At 35.6% G+C, this 18,493-nt stretch overlaps 1 non-coding gene across 1 annotated transcript; it reads left to right on the top strand.

The window, feature by feature from the left end:
- Positions 1 to 17,210: 17,210 nt before the first annotated feature.
- LOC116750065 lies at positions 17,211 to 17,317 on the top strand. The gene has a single exon (XR_004348806.1). It is a non-coding gene; the product is annotated as a U6 spliceosomal RNA (small nuclear RNA).
- Positions 17,318 to 18,493: the final 1,176 nt, after the last annotated feature.

Consider the following 18,493-nt stretch of genomic DNA (forward strand, 5'->3'; position numbering starts at 1 on the left):
CCTTAAAATAGGAAATAGGGCCTTCCTTGTCAGCTTGTGAATGGAAAAGCTAGGATGCAAACCCAGATCTATCTATTTCATGCTTAAGGTGAGCAAAGGATGGGTGGTGGTATAGGGGCCATATCAGAAGTGCCAGACTAAGTTGCTCTTGAAGAAAATAAATGCCCCTGTAGTAATTTGAGATAACAAGGCACACTCTTACCTCTCCACTCTCTACCTGTCCTTAGTCGCACTGCTAGCCATCCATGCTTTCTTCCTTCTCTGTTCTGCTCAGTGCACCTTTCTCCAACTGTCTTGCAAGATATTCATATTCTGATGTTCTCTTCTTTAGTCCTAGCACCATTTGACCCATTGACCACTGCTGGAAATAATTGTGGATCTAGAGGTGCGATATTTTTTTGGTTAGTGCTGAGGATGAAATCTCTGAGAGCCAACTTCCAGAGTTTGAAACTGGTACAGATTTGAGCCCCTCATACATGGCCTCAAGTACCTGGATTCACACTAATGCCCAAGGGCCAGTGATGGTTTATAATCTCTCTTGGTGATCAACTTCTCTTTACGCTTGATGGTTTTTTTTTTGCAGGAGATTGATTTACCAAATCCATGGGGCTATTTGGCTCTATTCTTGCATAAATTTACTTTTTAATTTAACTGATTGCTTTCCTAAAGTTTGGAACTTTAGCAAGAAAGCCTTAATATCTTTGTATTTCAAACCCCTAAGAGAGTACCTGAGACAGGAACTTGATTCGTAAATTTTAGTGACTAAATAGATCAAGTTGTAGGACATCTACCTTCAGTTTCCTGGACTGCTCTGGCATTCTTAAAGCCTTGCACTTTAGAGTCCTTCAGTTGTCTACTTCAACGTGCTTAGAAACTAAATCAGCAAATCTATGTATATGCTCCAGCATCTGTGCCAGGTTTCAAGGTTTTCTGATTAAAAGCAATACATCACACAATCTTTGCTTGGTTTTATCATGGATGGACTTACAAACTGACAAGTTGAGCCTCACTCTTCTATTTTAAAAAAGCATCAATTTTTCAGAGGTATTTTAACAAAGTAATATTTTTACAGAAGCAAAAGGTTTAATTATTATTTTTTGACTAATGGTATTTCTTAAAACTGTGCTCCTGAAGAGCTAAGGATATTGATATGTTTATTTACATGAATTGAATATAAAAGTCTTCAGGAAAAAGAGAAGAGGCTAGAGGATTTATTAATGAGAGGGAGGGAAGGGAAAGAAAGTGGAAGCCTGAACCAGAAGTCACTAAATGGTAAATATCAAATAGCATATTTAGAGTGGAACAATGTCAGAAAAAATTAGATAGTGTTGGAACAATGTCATCCATCAGTGGACAGTGCTGGTCACCCTGTAGCCACTTAGAAATTTTATTTAATTCGATTACTACCATGACCGTTAATGCCGTTATTTCTCTACTGTTGTTATTACTTCTACCACCACCATGACAGCTAATGTGACAGTCCCCACTGTGCTAGGTGTGTTATACTCATCTTGTCGATTAGTACTCACCCGATGTATGGATTATCATCTGCATTTTACAAAGGAGGTTTTTGGAACCCTCTTAAAGTCACAAAACATCAGGCTGGGATTTGAACCCAGGTTGGCCTTAGAAGTGATTGTTCTTTCCACTATGTCAGAAAAATGACAAAGGTGACATTTTTACCCCAGTTTTCACTTTTTTAGTTCTTTTCCCCTCTACCGTGCCAAAACATAGTACAACTTTAATTTTTTTCTAGTGGCTATTTTTTAAAAATTTCCATCTTATCAAAACCTAACTTCAGAGTGTAGAGTGTATGAAATCAGTTTTACTCAGTATATGTGTCGAAAACACCGTATTGCATGTATATATTCAGATAATGAATTAATAAATAGAAAGAACATAAGATTTACAAGTTGTAAAGACTTGGGTTAAAAAATTCTAAACTTTGTATTATTTCTAGGAAAAAGGCTCAGCCTCAATTCCCATATTTGTACAATGAGACCAGATGCATTTGCTCTGCCTGCCACATGGGGAGATTGTAAGGGAAAAATGAAATCTCATACATGAAAGTGATATTTTATTGGACAAAGCTATGAAATATCATTTTTGCATTGGCTTATTTAAAACCAATGATTAACTGTGGGCTGAAAGGCTTTAACATTATTTATTGAATTTCAGCCCTTAATGAATAGGTGAGGAAAGTATCGTAGGTCAAAAGGAGTCGTTCCTGGTACTTGGGATCACAACAAGTACCGTGTGCCTCTCCCAAGTACACAGAAGCAGACCTGTTAATTAGCCAGAACAGGATGCTTGCAGTGAGGACGGTGGTAGTTTGTGCCACTGCTCCCCCCTGCCACGTCCCGGCGAGGGTAAGCGCAAGTGTGCACATTGGGTATGCTGTGTGTGGTGGCGTGTCCTGAGGATCCACACGTTAGTGTTCTACTTCCGTACCCGAGAAACCCGGTGAGAATACAGGTTGGCAGAGCCCTCTCTAACTGTTGAGAGGTTAAGAGCAATAGACTCAGCTGTAAGGATCTTTAGAAGGGGGACTCTCAACACCAGTAATTAAGAGTGACTTTCAGAGCTGTTTCTATTTCAGGACTCATCGTTGGGGGGCTTCTGTACAGTGTTTAGACCCCTTAACTGCAAGATCCAGGAATGTACAAATTACATACTAGGTATACTAAATTGACACCTTTATTGGAGAGTGGATGTGTGTATCTGCACTACGTTCTACAGATATAAAAGTAACAACTAAAAAGAAGTGTCTGCACGGTTATAACACCGTAAATCTCTTATTACAGCTATAGCTGTCCATCAATAACATTCATTTATATGGGGAAATTTTTAGATGCTCAAGATAACCAAATCTGGATCAAAAATGAAAGGAAAAACATAAACACTACTCTTATCAGAAAGAAGGATAAGGACAGCTACAAACAGTGCACAATCAGATTAGCAGTATTTTCTAGGAAATAAATGAAAATGCCTGTAAAGCAGTGGAAACTTAGGGCAATCACTCTACTGCCCACTCTCATTTCCCAGTCATGTTGAGCCAGTGGAATTCCTCTCTCTTTTCTCTCCCCTGTCACATCTCAACATCTCTGTTGACTTTTCCACAAACAAAAGATGCACGGAGTTCACTGGCATCTGGATGGTTCCTGGTAACACCTAGGCCCCTCTCCTCCAGGCTTTCAGATGTGTAAAGCTGTTGTGCGTTGTATAGACCAGCAGGAGATACCAGCTATGAGAAAGCTGGAGTCAGAGTCAGGAAGCTATGAAGATTCATGAAATCTGAATGTGCTTGCACAGATAATCCCGATGAAGAAGAAATGGTGCCCACAGCATTATAAACTTGCTGCTGTAGTCCCTGGCCTCAGAATTCTCCCTCTTTCTCCACATTCTGCTCTTTTTTCTAATCATTTAAAACTGTTGCCTCTACTCCTGTACAGTATCTTTAATCTCTGACATCACAGTACTTCATCTTTCCTTGGATCAAGAGCCCAGGTGTGCTGTAGCTGAGCCCACTGCTCAGGGTCTCACAAGACTGCAGCTAAGGTGGGGGTCAGGCTGCATTCTCATTTCAGGCTCCTTCAGGTGGTTGATAGTTCCTTGGAGTTGCGGGACTGAGGCCCTCAGCCCCTAGAGAGCAGCCCTCACATAGAAAGTTCACAACATAACTGTTTGCTTCTTCAAGGCCTGGGGAGAGTGTTTCTTTATCCAGGAAGGTTCCAGTCCCTCTTCTAAGTGCTCTCAACATTAAGTCAGGCCCACCTTGGATAGTCTCCCTTTTGATTAATTCCACATCAACTAATTTGGGACCTTAATTTCATCTGCAAAATCCGTTCACCTTTGCCGTACAATTAGAGTAGCACCCATCATATTCACAGCCCTCCCTCAGCCCATACACACTCAAGGGAAGGGGATAATACAGTTTACCAGGTGGTGGGAATTTGGGTTTCATTTTAGACTTCTGTCTACACAGTCCACTTTCTAGACTCCAAGGTGTACATCCCTTCCCCATGCAAAATACATTCACCCTCTCCCAAGTCTCCCATTAGAGCAACAGCTCAGGGCTTCTGGTAATCTGTGAAGTACATGTCCTCAGATTTCCTCTTCCTCTCTGCACTTGTAATGCTAAAGAGATAAGACACTTGTCCCTTACTTATTAGTATTATTATTATTTTTTTTAATGTACAATTCAGGGATATGAAACCCAAGGAAAGATGAGTATCTCAACACACATAACTCTAAAGTCATCTAACTCCAAGTGTACCAGTTAATTCTCCCCTCACTGTCAAGGTACCACTCCACGTAAACACTTCCCTCATTTGTGATCACTGTTCCTCTCTCGAAACCTCAAGAAGAGAACGTAAAGCCATTGGGTAGAAAACAATATGGAAATGGTTTACTACTGGTAATTTACTGTAATTCTTTGAATAAATATAGGAAGAAATATTTTAATACTTAAATATTTAGAAATATTTTAAAATATTTTCAATGGTGTTATTTTCTGAATTAAAAAAAAAAAACCCTTACTTTTATAAAGCTTACACATTTCTTCATGTAATCCAAGCAACTTTAATCAAAATACTATCCCGAGATGTACAAACACTTTATAAACCCAGCTATAGGTTAGTCAAGAAATATTTCTTGGGGCTTCCCTGGTGGCGCAGTAGTTGAGGGTCCACCTGCCGATGCAAGGGACGCGGGTTCGTGCCCCGGTCCGGGAAGATCCCACATGCCGCGGAGCAGCTGGGCCCGTGAGCCATGGCCGCTGAGCCTGCGCTCCGCAACGGGAGAGGCCACAGCAGTGAGAGGCCCGCGTACTACAAAAAAAAAAAAAAAAAAGGGGGGGGTTTTCTCGCTGATTGAACTTACATGTTCCACCATAGAATTTTATACGAAATAAAATGGATGACTAGATTAAATGCATTCTAATGAACCCAAGTATCATTAACATCAATTTATTTATGTTTGAGAAATACGATTGAAAAAGTGTTGCCTAGTTTTAACTACTTTTTTTTTCAAATTTTAATTTTTTTAATATTTATGTATTTATTTGGCTGCACTGGGTCTTAGTTCCGGCATGCGGGATCTCTAAGCTGCAGCATGTGGGATCTGGTTCCCTGACCAGGGATTGAACCTGGGCCCCCAACACTGGGAGTGTGGAGTCTTAACCACTAGAACACCAGGGAAGTCCCTAATTTTAACTACTTTTAAGGAGATTCCTGAGGAGTGTGAGTGTGAGAGTGTCTGTGTGTGTTTATGATATCAGTATCGTTATATACATATATACATGTGTGTACATATATACCACAATGATACTTAGTACCTTGCATCAAACACATATTTATTCCTAAATCTTTTGGTTTGTAAAGTCACATTTCTAGTTTCTACAATTTGATTATATTTAACCATCACTACTAACCTTCTTCCACAGCCATTTCAATGTGCTTGAAATTCTAAAATTTCTCTCCTTCGTTTTTCTCTTTTAGAAAAACGTGGGGGGACAATCTATTGAATAACAAGCAATACAGAAGCTGCTCTGTGACACCACTGTCCCCAAATTATAATATGACCTTCAAAATACCGTTTATTTAGAGTCGGGCTCTAGCCTGTGTTCTGGCCGACACACCAGGAAATTGCCTATATGCAGGTCCATTAGACAGAGGAAGAAAATAACTGATGTTTCCAAGGGTGGTACTCCTAGACCAGGTGATACAGCCCTTTAAGGCAGGAGCTATGTCTCTTTAACCCAGTACAGAAAATATTTGGTGTGCCTTGTAAACAAGTAATTTAGATGATGGATGAGACTGCACTGTTAGGAATTTGTGTCATTAGAAGATGGGGCCACAGCAAGACAAGATGTAAAGCTTAACTGTCATTGTTCCTCTTCTGGAAAAATACTGGCTTCCCTGCTAGTAACAAGGACAATGCCTTTCTGAATGAAAGTTAAATTTATGTTGACTCTTTTTCTTTATTATTATGATTATAGTGATCATGTTAGATGTTGTTAGTATTTTTATCCAGAGACATTTATATGGGACCATGGCTGCCTCATGGTGTTTACCGCTCATCGGTAGTAGAAACTGAGCAGTATGTGAGTTTAAAGAAAAGATGAAAGCTTTCTAGTTATTGAAACACTGCAAATCATTCCATAGTCTTGTTGTTTCAACAGTTTTAACTGAAAGTACCTGCAGATTGGTTTCCACTGCCTAGCTCGTTCCCTGATTAGCAGGATTCTCCTGCAGGCAAACACCTGCATAATCTTACCTGCTGGCCTAGGCAGGTGAGAGTAGAAAAGCCAACGTGTACTCTGCAAAAAGACCCCAAACAAACTCTTTCTTATTGTTTCCACAACCATGCATGCAGATTTGTTATATATTGCAAGTGGAAAGTGGGATCAAGCACTCTCATATATTTCTTCCTGTAAAGTCAAAGGTAACCTAAATGCATTGCCAGAAAATCATTTAAAATATTAATAAAAAATCAGCTACAGATTTGAAGAAATGAGTGGATTTTTCCAATTTGACAGCTTATCAGTAAGTTGTCGTTTAAAATGTTTTTACCCTGGGAGTGTACCTCAGTGATGATAGCCATGTATAATTCATAAAGGAAAATAGATTTAAATAAGCCTGCTCAGTAGTTCCGGGTGTGAAAATTCAACAAGCTAGTTTCTTTTCACTGTGCCTGCAGTCACTTTTCCTCCTTCAAGCTCCCACATTCCACATTGTATTTACTTTTTTTGTATTTCGGATCATAATATAATTTGTTTCCAAATGTACATTTAAAGAAGGCAACTTTGAGTGACATAAGAACAGCTCAGTAAATGAAAAGTAGGATGGTATTTTCATGTAAATCACATTTTATAAATATTTAAATTACTTTCTTTTGCAGAATAAAAGTGTATGAATACACTTTACATTTAAGCTACAAATTATTCTGAAGGAGTTTTACCTTGTAGAGTTATTGTTCACAACAATGTATATTAAATTTTTTCTGTTCTTACATAATTCTTCAAGACCTTTTACTGACTGAGGTCATGAGAAGGCCAGAGATAATCCGTCTGAACTTGATAACAGTGTCATCAAGCTTAATAACTAAATGGTTTTTCATGCATCCTCAAAATCTTAAAATTTGAGACAGAGTGAATATCAAAGCCACATTTTATTTGGAAGAGTACTAATTGTAAAATATATGACTTACAAAAATACAGTCTAATCTCACTAATTCCAGTCCTGCTAATTTGGATTTTGTAATAATTCAGACATGGTGTATATACATTATAAAACAATAGTTATGGTTTAAAGGAAGGGCACCAAGGCATCAGATCTGAGCATTTTCAATCTGAGGTGAATGAAATGGTGGTAAAATAAAACTATCATTTTTATGTGCTTATTGTGTGTCAGGAATTGTGATCTGGTTAGCATGCTATTTCTGTTAATGTTCCAGTGTTTATGAAGTAAATCATATTATCAAATTTTTCATGATGAAACCATAGGCTAGAGAGGCTGAATGATTTTTCAGTGGTCAGCTGGCTAAAAGAGATAATTAATCAAAACCCAGGTGTGTCTGACTAGAAAATATATGCTTTGAATTAAAAATTATTTTAATATGCTTTCAATTCATGTTTTGAACTACTACATCTCCTATGGCAAAAGACTTTTGTGTTGGTAGCATATTATTAATTGGTGTAGATTTATTTTGCATTATCATTTTCTATTACCTAAATTTACAGTGATATCTTGGTTGGTAATATGAATGTACTTAAAAGTAATAAAGTTTAAAAAATTTTAATCATTCTAATTTTTTTCTCCCTCTGCATTGTGTTTAATTAGTAAGTTCTTACTATATTAAAGATGTACCTCTAAAAATAATTTAAGAAGCAGAATGCTTATTAAATATGTTTCATGGTTCATCATACCACATATATCCTGTACCAATTACCTAAAATTAGGTAATTCCACATCAAATTTGGGAAAATAAACAGCAAAAGATAATTTCACGTTAGCATGTGTAATTATCACTTTCTTATCTCTGAGGCTTAGTTGATATTATGTTAAATTCCGAAAATAAATAAATGTCTTTTAAGCTGATAGGTCATTATGCCATAGAACCCATAATACAACTTCAGGCATAGTTGGTTTTCAATGACTTCTTTAAAAAAAAAAAGAAACTTTTAAAAGTTTGTCCTTTCCTATCTATCCTCAAAGATTGTTTACTGATTAAGACATTAAGGTTTGGACAAAAGTGTCCTGTTCATAATAAAACCCAAAATTTCCCATGTCTCTTCTACAAAACAGGCATTGGAAACGGTGAGGTGGTATTCAAAAATGACAATATAATGAAATAACTTATCATTATTAGATTTCAAGTACTGAGAAAATAATGTTTCAGAAAATAAATTTATGATGATGAATATAGCACATCCCAAATTACCGAGGGAATCGTTATTTTTCACTTTTCCTTAATATCTTTGTGGTTTTTTAGTTTTGCATGGTAGTTTTCTACATGAAAGTTTTTTGATTAATAGGTCTATGCTGCTTTATATTTGACACATTTGCTTTCTAGTCAACAATGGTATGGCGATGAGACAGGAGAAACTTAACAGTATTATGGCAAAGACCCAAAATGATAGCAGCTTAAATAAAATAAAGGTCTCTTTCTTTTTCTCTCACATAGAAGTTGAGCTGATGTGGCAACTGTGCTCTGCAAAACTCCTTATGAGCCCTGGCTCTTTTCTCTTGTTGTTCCACCATTTTTAGGGAATTACCTTCATTTGCATGGTCCATGATGGTTCATTACCAGGTGTACCTTCCAGCCATAAAGAAGGGGAAGTAGGGAGGGGAACACCAGTCTACTTCCTTAAAGGTTATGACTTTGGAAGTTTTATATCGTCATGCCTCTTCCCACATCCTATTGGCCAGAACTTAGTTACATGGACCCACCTAGGTGCAAAGGGGTCTGGGAAATGTAGTTCTTAACTGGGTAGCCTGTGCCCCAAAAGTTCTATTATTAGATAAGGAACCATTAATATATACCTTAGCTCCTTCTGCCATATTCAGTATTCGTAATGAAAAAATTTACAATTTAAAAAATAAACACACACTGTAATTTTTAATATGGTGGTACCACAATTATAGGTTCAGAAAAAAAATCTGATGACACCGTTTTTTTTAATTTTAATTTTTTAAAATTAATAGACTTTATTTTTTAGAGCAGTTTTAGGTTCACACCATAAATGAGCTGAAAATACAGAGATTTTCCATATATTCCCTGTCCCAACATATGCATTTCCTATTATCATGTCTTGTCATTATACGCTTGTCCAGACCCACAGAATGTACAACATTAAGAGTGAAACCTAATGGTGATAACGAGATATCAGTGTAGGTTCATCAGTTGCAACAAATATACCCTTCTGGTGTAGGATGTTGATATTGATGACACTTGCTAAATTAAGTAAGATTACATAAGTTACCAATCTATTGCTTCACAACTCCAAGTAAGCTCTTTATTGCCCTGCACGTGGTTCCTAATCATTTTTCTCCTCCCATCTGGCATGATGTAAAGCTTTATCAGTGGGGGCACTGGAGGCAACCCGGAGGGGGAAAGGCTCTTTATCCTGGTTCCAGTGTGTGTTCTCTCTCAGCAGGTTCCTGTGGTGTGTGACAGCAACTAGTGCATGGCATCCCCTTGAGGGCAGTCTCCCCTGACACCCAGAGGGAGGTTTCCCAGTGTACCTTCCCCACTAACAGATTCCAAATGAGTTTCACGTGGCCACCTCTCCATGGATGGCTTCCCCCTGACACCTGAGAGGGCAGATTCCCAGTGATTCCTGGTGGCGTGGAACCTCAGCAAACTTCTCCTCCATCCACTGGGCCATAGCCATGCCCTCACAAATGAGGTCTGGATCTCAGTCCTGGGGACAGGGTCCTATTCTAGATTTGTTTCTTCCTTGGGTGCTCTATTTCAGCCTTAGGGGTAGAATCTTCTATTTATATATTCTTTAGAGTTATCTTTACTTCTTAGTAACCAAACTTCAATTACTCTAATGATTCTCTGTTATAGTTAATACATTTGTATTTTACATATTGCCTGCTGAATTTACTGGATAGGTTCTGTTCCCTGATTGGATCTTGTCTGATACAATAAGGAAAGCCAGTCATATTAAGACAGTCAAAAGCATTTCACCATTTCCTTTGTGGAATGTGAGAGGCCATGGAAAGAAATGGGAGAATCTGTGACATCCTCTTGTGTCATTTTTGAGGTCTATGGTTAATGTTACTAGTCAGATATCCTGAGAATATCATGGAAGTAAATATACAAATCAAACATGACAGCAATGAATTGTTTATGAATTAAAACTTTGCATGTCTGAAAGTATTGAGAATTCATGGGAATAGAATTAATGTGGGTGTTCAAAAACTTCAGTCGTTTTGCTATGATATTTTTCATTCTTTATCAACATCAGATAAAAAACAAGCCTTTTGAGTGTCCTCCAAAAGTTGTGTTTCTTCTCCTACACTATTCCCTTTACACTTCTAGGAAAGAATATTCACATTACATGTAAGAAAATGTTTCATTTTGATAGTAAATTACACTGTTTTCTGCATGACTTCATAGTGGCATACTGTTTTAGAGAGGATTTATTATCTGCCCTGCATCCGTAGCCCTGATGGAATCTTCCAAAGCAGTAGCTCTGGAAATCAAGTTGGATATGAGACAGAATTTTGCTGAGTTTCAATTGGGATGTAATACCAAGAAGTATTAAGGTATTCATTTCTTTTTCCAAACTAGCATTGGGCATAAGAGAATGAGGGCAGATACATGCAGTTCTTGAAGTCAGCTGTGTACTTTTGGAAAAATAGTTTCTTCCATTCAGTTACCATCATTCTTCTCTGTTATGTGTATATGTTCAATACAACTTAGAAAAATCACTATCTATCGATTTAAGTGGTTATTTTATAATTATATATATATTTGTTTTCACTAGAAGTGATCTGTTTTGTTTTTATCAGCAATTTTTACTTTACATGTTTTTGTTAAAGTCAAAACATTTTTTATTCCAATTTTATATATTTCTAAAGCTATCATCTGAATGCCACTTTGAAGATCTTTTAAGTATGCTGCGATAGCTGCTAAAAAGTAGAGAATGACAAGATGTACTTTCCTTGAGTCCTGTTTTCATAGGTGTTTTTGCATAATGAATCATTTATTTATAATCTTATTTTCCTATATTTTAGTTCAACTGTCTTGAGATTCTTAAAGGTTTTCTTTAGTGGTTTCTGTTTTGACCAAATTTTCTATCAGAGAAAATTATGTAAATTTAGGTAAATCTTAATTTTAATCAGAACTGTACATAGGTAGCAGAGGGTTAAGTTAAATGAACTTTGGCAATGAGTAGTTGTATATGGAGTCAATAGGTGGCATTTTATTATATTTATAATTTATTTTTTCAGTATGAAATGTTTATTTTTATGTTTTCAAACAACATATATATTGCTTAGGTAATAATTTCTTTTAAATGCAACCTTGTTTTCTTTGGAATTTGTTTTTCTTCCATAGCAGATATTGAACTGTCTTTTCAGGTTATTTCTGTTGCCTTTATTTCATTTTAGTCATTGAATTCAGTAAGAAACATAGACATGTGAAGGACGAGATCTGGGCATGGAATTCTAGGAAGCTGCTTCAAGTGAAAACACAAAGTCAGAATCATGAATTATAAATCCCAGTGTCTTTGGAGCATTATTGTTAAAATAACTTATTTGTGTACACCACTCCATATTATCTCTCAGTCAGTAACTTCTCAACATGTATTTGTGGAGCAGATGAAAATAATCCATATGGAAGTATATTATTTTTGAGAAAGGAGTACTAGACCGTCTCCTAAACTCAGACTTTCAAGGTACCAAGGCTTAAGACAGTTTTCAACTGGAAAAGTGTGAAAGTGCCTCATGTCAACATCTAAAATTTAAGTCAACTGCAAAATTCCCACTAAGAGTTAGCACTGAATACATGAAAATAATTCCTGGCAGAGGGCAATTTAGATCCACTGCCTTGCTCTTTGTTCTAACAACTTGTTCTGTTCTTTCTTACTTCCTGTTGTCACTGTGTCTCTTGCATTTGCCAATGACAAAGCCATCACAAATTCCTAAACTGTTTCCATGACACTGGTCTGGAATAGTAACACTGATGTTCTACTTCATAAGCTCAAACATCCCCTAAATAGAACCTGAAATCTGAACAGAAATAGGAATGGTATACATGCATTTTTAATGTGATTAGTAATAAAATGATTAGTTAAACTGTCTACATAGATTGTCACACAAATACAGCTCAGGATGCAGGCAGAAGGCTAAGAGCAGGAGATAAACACTCTCGTTCAAGTAAGAAAAAAGGGTGCATTGGATAGAGCTTCCAAGAATATGTAATTGTGTGCAGTTTTGTTATAATTTGGTTGGATTCCAACTTTTCCAGAAGAAAGGCTTTGTTTACATATTAAGCAAATATATAACAGGAAAACAGAGGGGTGACAAATACCAACATTTTTTCTTTTTAAAGAAAAATGTTCAAACTGTTTTAACTGATGAATATACATGAAGATGTTCCAGTCACTTATATGTTTGATTCTGCCTTATAAAAGTTCTTTCAAAATAAGAGAGGCATTGTGAGTCAAGGTGTTAATATATACATACCTTTTATATATAGGTTTTTTTTTTTTTAAGTTTTGAAGCTTGTTGGCTGACCATGGTTTGTTGAAATGGCTAACACCACTGAATCCAAAGTAAATGAAAAGTTATTTATGTGCCAGAGGACCCCTACAGCTTGATTAGCAAGAACACTGAGGAAACAAATCTCGGGTTAAGTCAATTTTTACTTCAGCTTTGTGGATTACCCTTAAGCACTGTAAATATGTATTCACATAGAATAATATAAATACGTGTTCCATACAATAAAGTCATTCTCTCTCTTAGGTAAAATAACTCCACTCAGAGAAAAAATACAGAGCACAACCTTTCTTAAAAGATCTCATTTCTCTTTATAACCTGCTGAAAACAAATAGCAATGAAATACTGAAAATCAACGCCTATAAAATGTCTACAGAGTGTGTCACACAAAAAAGTAGGATTTAATCACGTGCAATAGACAAAAGCGGAGGAGTCAAAAACCTGAACTGATATCATTTTTGCAGGATAACCCTATTGAAATCTATTAGGAACAAGATTAATTTGAAGCTCTTTGAGGGCTCTGGAAGACGAGCTTTTAAGGAAACATAAAATGCTATTTTTTATATATATATATATATATATATATATATATATATATTTGTTGAAACATAAGGCAATTTAACATGTTAAAAAATTCAAAACCGAAGACCCTGAGTAGGACTTCTATTGAAAGTTACACAGAAGATGGAAAGAGTGTTTCTTATATATATGGAATAAATAAAATATGGAGGTCAGCAAAGTGATAGAAAAATAGAGAATGTGCCATGTTGCACTGAATTGAAAAGGGAAAAAGTTCCCTGCCCTCTCTGATTCTTCTTTCCCAGTTTATATGTTTATTAAATACACATATGTCAATTGTACCCTCCTCTTTAACTGCATAACCTTCATCAGTGTGATATGGCCTCATTCTGAATCAGTATCAGTACTTCTTTGTGTTAGTAATGCTATAAAAAAAGAATAGGCCAAACCATTGAATTTTTAAATCAGTGGCAATCCCCTGACATTATAAACATATGTTCATTTGGAGTTTAAGTACTTTAAATATTAATTCAAAAATACTAGGAAACATTGACTTGCCTAAAAATCAAGTCATCTTACATACCCTCCCTCAAACCTAGAGAGAAAATAGCATAACTCAAACTTAGCATGAAAGATAATTTAAAAACTACTTTTGTTTCTCCTCATGTATCTTGACTATGGCAGAATAAACAGACTTGTATTTTATTTTCTATTTAAGAGACGGGAGAAGCTGTCCATCTCCACTTAGTTTACCAGGCCAAACAGATGGGGTTTGGCTGAACATGCAATAACTGATACTGCCACTGGGTGGCAGTGACAGCTTTTGTCTCCAAGATGCTCGCTGTCCCTTGATAGAGCTTAGTGACACAACCCTTGGCCTTGAGTCTCAGGACATCAATGTGTAAAAATACACTGAGCGACTCTCCTCTCCAACAGCTCACATTGCTTTTGGATCTCTTGCCTCTGTTCCACCCCATCTTAAGGCAGCCAATAAAACTTCCTTACTTTCTTCACTTTTTAGGAACTTGATGGTGGTCAATAGAAGGCCAAGTTTGCAAAGGTAAAAAAGGAAAAGAGAGAGAGAAAAAAAGAAGTGAGAGGGAAATACAAATAGGGGACCAGATTCCCTTCTGCCACTGAGTGATGCTAATCTTGCAGAGGACCACAAATATATATATTTATTATTTAATTGCTTTCTGCCATATAGCAAAAAATATCCCTGACTTTTTTCAGTATTTTGTGGGCTAAAGTACATCTTCAGTCATGACCTACACACACTCCAACATGCATACATGTTTCAAATAATTGTTTATAGTTGGGACAATTAACTAATGACAGTTTAATTTTCCAGAATGAATTGGTTTTTAATTGACAATGAGAAAAATAATACTTAAAAATTTTTTTTAGATATAGCTAGGCTGATAAAATTGTTAGAAGAAAATTTGTAGTGTTAAAGTATGTAAATATCTGAACTGTTACCAATTCAAAGATTAATGATAATTATGAAGGTATTAGATATCATAGCTTGTAACAATGAAGCAATTTGTTTTTCAGGGAAGGAAGGCTTTAAATGTATTCACCTGAGTAAGGGCCTTTGCTTCTGAATAACTTTGCTGGGCTATGTGAAGGGAAAAAACCTCAGATTATTATTTTGATGAGTGGGGTAAGATGATTGTATTAGTGAAGTTAAAATAGGGGTGAATTATTTTATAAATATGTGAAATTAATACAGATAAATTTAATTACCCTTATTTCGGAGAACATCCTTATTCATTCCTATGTATTCTATTTTAAATTATAAAAACCTTGGCCTATACCATATGGTACCTTTCTTACTAATAAAGCTTAATAATTTTGTTATACAATTAGTTTACATGTATGCAAAGTAATAATTTATACTGAAGAACCATAATATACGTTTTCATTTGTTTTTTAAAAATCACTTGTATACCTTTTTGATTGACATTGAAATGGTTTAAAATATTGCAGAATAGCAATAGCAACAAAAACAGAAAACACGAGAATGGGGATTCTGGGGCATATTGTAGTATGATTTAAACTTTGCAAGCATCCAGAAAATAAGAATTTTTTCAAATGTCAAATGTCCAATAAGTTTTATTTTTCTTAACAACACAGAAACACTAAGAAAATATTATTCAATTGCAGGAATAGAGATTTAAAAGGGACATTAATCTCTCTCTATTAAAATGTTACCTCTAATTTTGCATGAATACATTTTGTTACTAAATGGAGAGATATAATTTGTATATATAGTATGGGGATATATTTGTGGATCTGCAAAAAAACAAAGCTAGAGATGGTTTCTTTATATTTATCTTTTGTTTGTTTCCCACAAACAGCCCATATAAATCTATCTAGTCCATAGATCTGAGACAACCATATATATTCCATGGATATGAGACAACTAAATCAATCAAGCACATTTGCAAAAAGAAATTCTAAAGAACCAGAAAAGGACAAGGTTCTCTCTTTTCACAGCTCTGTTGCATTCTCATATAAAAGCATGGCATAGGGACGTCCCCGGTGGCGCAGTGGTTAAGAATCCGCCTGCCAATGCAGGGGACAGGGGTTCGAGCCCTGGTCCGGGAAGATCCCACATGCCGCGGAGCACCTAAGCCCGTGTGCCACAACTACTGAGCCTGCGAGCCACAAATACTGAGCCTTTGTGCCACAACTACTGAAGCCCGCGTGCCTAGAGCCTGTGCTCTGCAACAAAGAGAAGCCATGGCAATGAGAAGCCCGTGCGCTGCAACCAAGAATAGCCCCCACTCGCTGCAACTAGAGAAAACCCGCATGCAGCAACGAAGACCCAACACAGCCAAAAATAAATAAATTTATTTAAAAAAAAAGAAAAAAAACCCAAAAAAGGTCTTACTAAAAAAAAAATAAAAGTATGGCATAATTCAGTAGTATTTGAAAATGATATGAATAATTTATTTTGTGCTCTCAATAACCAAACTGTGTAAAATCACTAGTTTTTAAAGCTTATTTCTTCTTCATGACATAGTCAGATCTAAATGAATAGAGTTGAATTATTTGATTTGTGTTTTAATTTTCCATTCATTTTAAAGTTGAAGCTTTACTGACTAAACTTTGTTTGCATGAAGTAAGGTACGTTTGCAATATTGTAAATATATATATTTTTTTATAGATAAACAGATAATTCAAGAATTCAAGCTAAAGTAATTACTCTATGAGACCAGGATCCTGTCTTCTGACTGTATGTATTACATTAATTCACTGATCAAAAGCTTGAATAATGTCCTACTGTTCCACTTTTTGTATTTTTTTATTCTGGAGTCTTAGGTTTCAACCTCAATTATAGGGGAAATCTAGCCAAAGACTTTTAAGTAAGAATTTTAAGGAACAGGAAATGGAAAGTGAAATCATGACAAATTATATACTAATACCTATTTACCTTACATCTGAGGAGTAACTTTTAAATTTCTTAGATAAAAAGAATGTCTCCATATCCCTATGGAAGCAAACATCAGTGTTGTAGAAGCATTATAGGCAAGAATTTCTTCCTGATTTTGGAACACTTGGTAATGCTCTAAAAGACAAAGAGGGTGCAGAGTTATTTGAATCTGTGTGTATACAAATACATTCAGATATATGAGGGGACATGTGACATCTGGGACCATATCACTATATGGTTTTATAGCTTGATGTTGGGAATTGGGAGATGATGCTGTATGAAACGTATCTAAATTTTGCATGGGATAGCATTTTCCTGTGCCCTGTATGTATGCCAATTAATGCACAACGATGAATGTCGGTTGCATTTGATATAAGTCATTTAAGGAGTAGAATATTAAACATTTAACAACTAAATGGAGTGTTTATGGCTTGTCCACACCTGCCTCCAACTTCCCCCCAAAAGAAGACAGTACAGAAAGAACTCCTTATGTCCTTAAGGCTTTAAAAATAAATGCAGTGCTCAATTCAGCAGCACACATACTAAAACTGGAATGATATCGAGAAGATTAACATGGTCCTTGAGCAAGGATGACATGTACATTCTTCAGGTGTCTCATACTTGTTAACATGAGGCAAGTTTTTAAAAGGTTGAATTCTGTCTCTAGTCAACAAAAGTTTTTAGATAGAAAAAAAAAACCTGTCAAAACCAGTCACATCTGTGAATAATTTGGTTTTTTAACCAAATCTGTGTTGTGAATATATGTACTTCGGTATGAAAGTAGTCATGAGATCATTAACTTCAAGTTATGACTGCCAGAAATAATAGATAGAAAGACAGACAGATAATAGAGAGAATCTCAGGTGCAAAGTGGACAACTTTTTAATTAAATGAAAGATGAACAAAAAATTTTTATTGGCAAAAAGATTTTAGTCATATAATAAAATTCTTAGACTTCTAACTCTAAACTACACTTAAATTCCTTGTCTTTTTTATAAGAACTTGATAAAGAAACCAAAGCCATTATTTGCTTAAAGTTTTGTAATTCTATGAAATAGTTCCAAACAATTAAACTTTAAATAATAAATATTTCATTTTTTATACTGTATACTGAAGAAGACAAAGAGAAAGAAGCCTAATATTCATTGAAAGCTGCCTAGTTAGTTAGTACCTGGTATTAAATACTTGACATGTATTATTTGTCTGGTTTTAGAGAAGTTCCTAAGCTATTAAAATCAAAATTATGATCATTTTGCAATATTTCCAAGTCACTATTGAAAATATAGCAGACGTTCAAATTAGAAATCAGTTTTAGGGACTGAATATTTTGTAAGACAAAAATATATTTTGTTTACTGAAAAAACAATCATGAATGCAGTTTGCATCTTGCCAAATCTTCTTATCCTCGGCTTGGTGTGTGCTGCAATGGCAGTGGCTGTCAGCAGAGTAAAGTGATTGAGTGGATAGTGTTTGAGAAAAACTCTTTAAGAGCAGAAAAAAGAAGTAGCTCCACATTCCAGAAGGCTATACTTTAAATCTTTATTTTACAGGGTATTCATGTATTTTCATATTAAATACATAAGACTTCAGATTCTGATGAGAGTAAGTGATAAACATCAAGCAAACTCTAAAGTATTTAATATTTGGAAAATTCTTTGAAGAATGGCTATTCATATAAAGGATTTATGTTTTTCAGCCCATTTTCTCCTTTCCCAGTCTTCATGGTTCCCTGGGCATTGCCAAAGGGAAATTTTAAATCCAATTAAATGCACAGATTCCATAATTTGCCTCTGCTCTTACT

The sequence above is a fragment of the Phocoena sinus genome, chromosome 2 (assembly GCF_008692025.1).
Source record: "Phocoena sinus isolate mPhoSin1 chromosome 2, mPhoSin1.pri, whole genome shotgun sequence".
NCBI lineage: Eukaryota > Metazoa > Chordata > Mammalia > Artiodactyla > Phocoenidae > Phocoena > Phocoena sinus.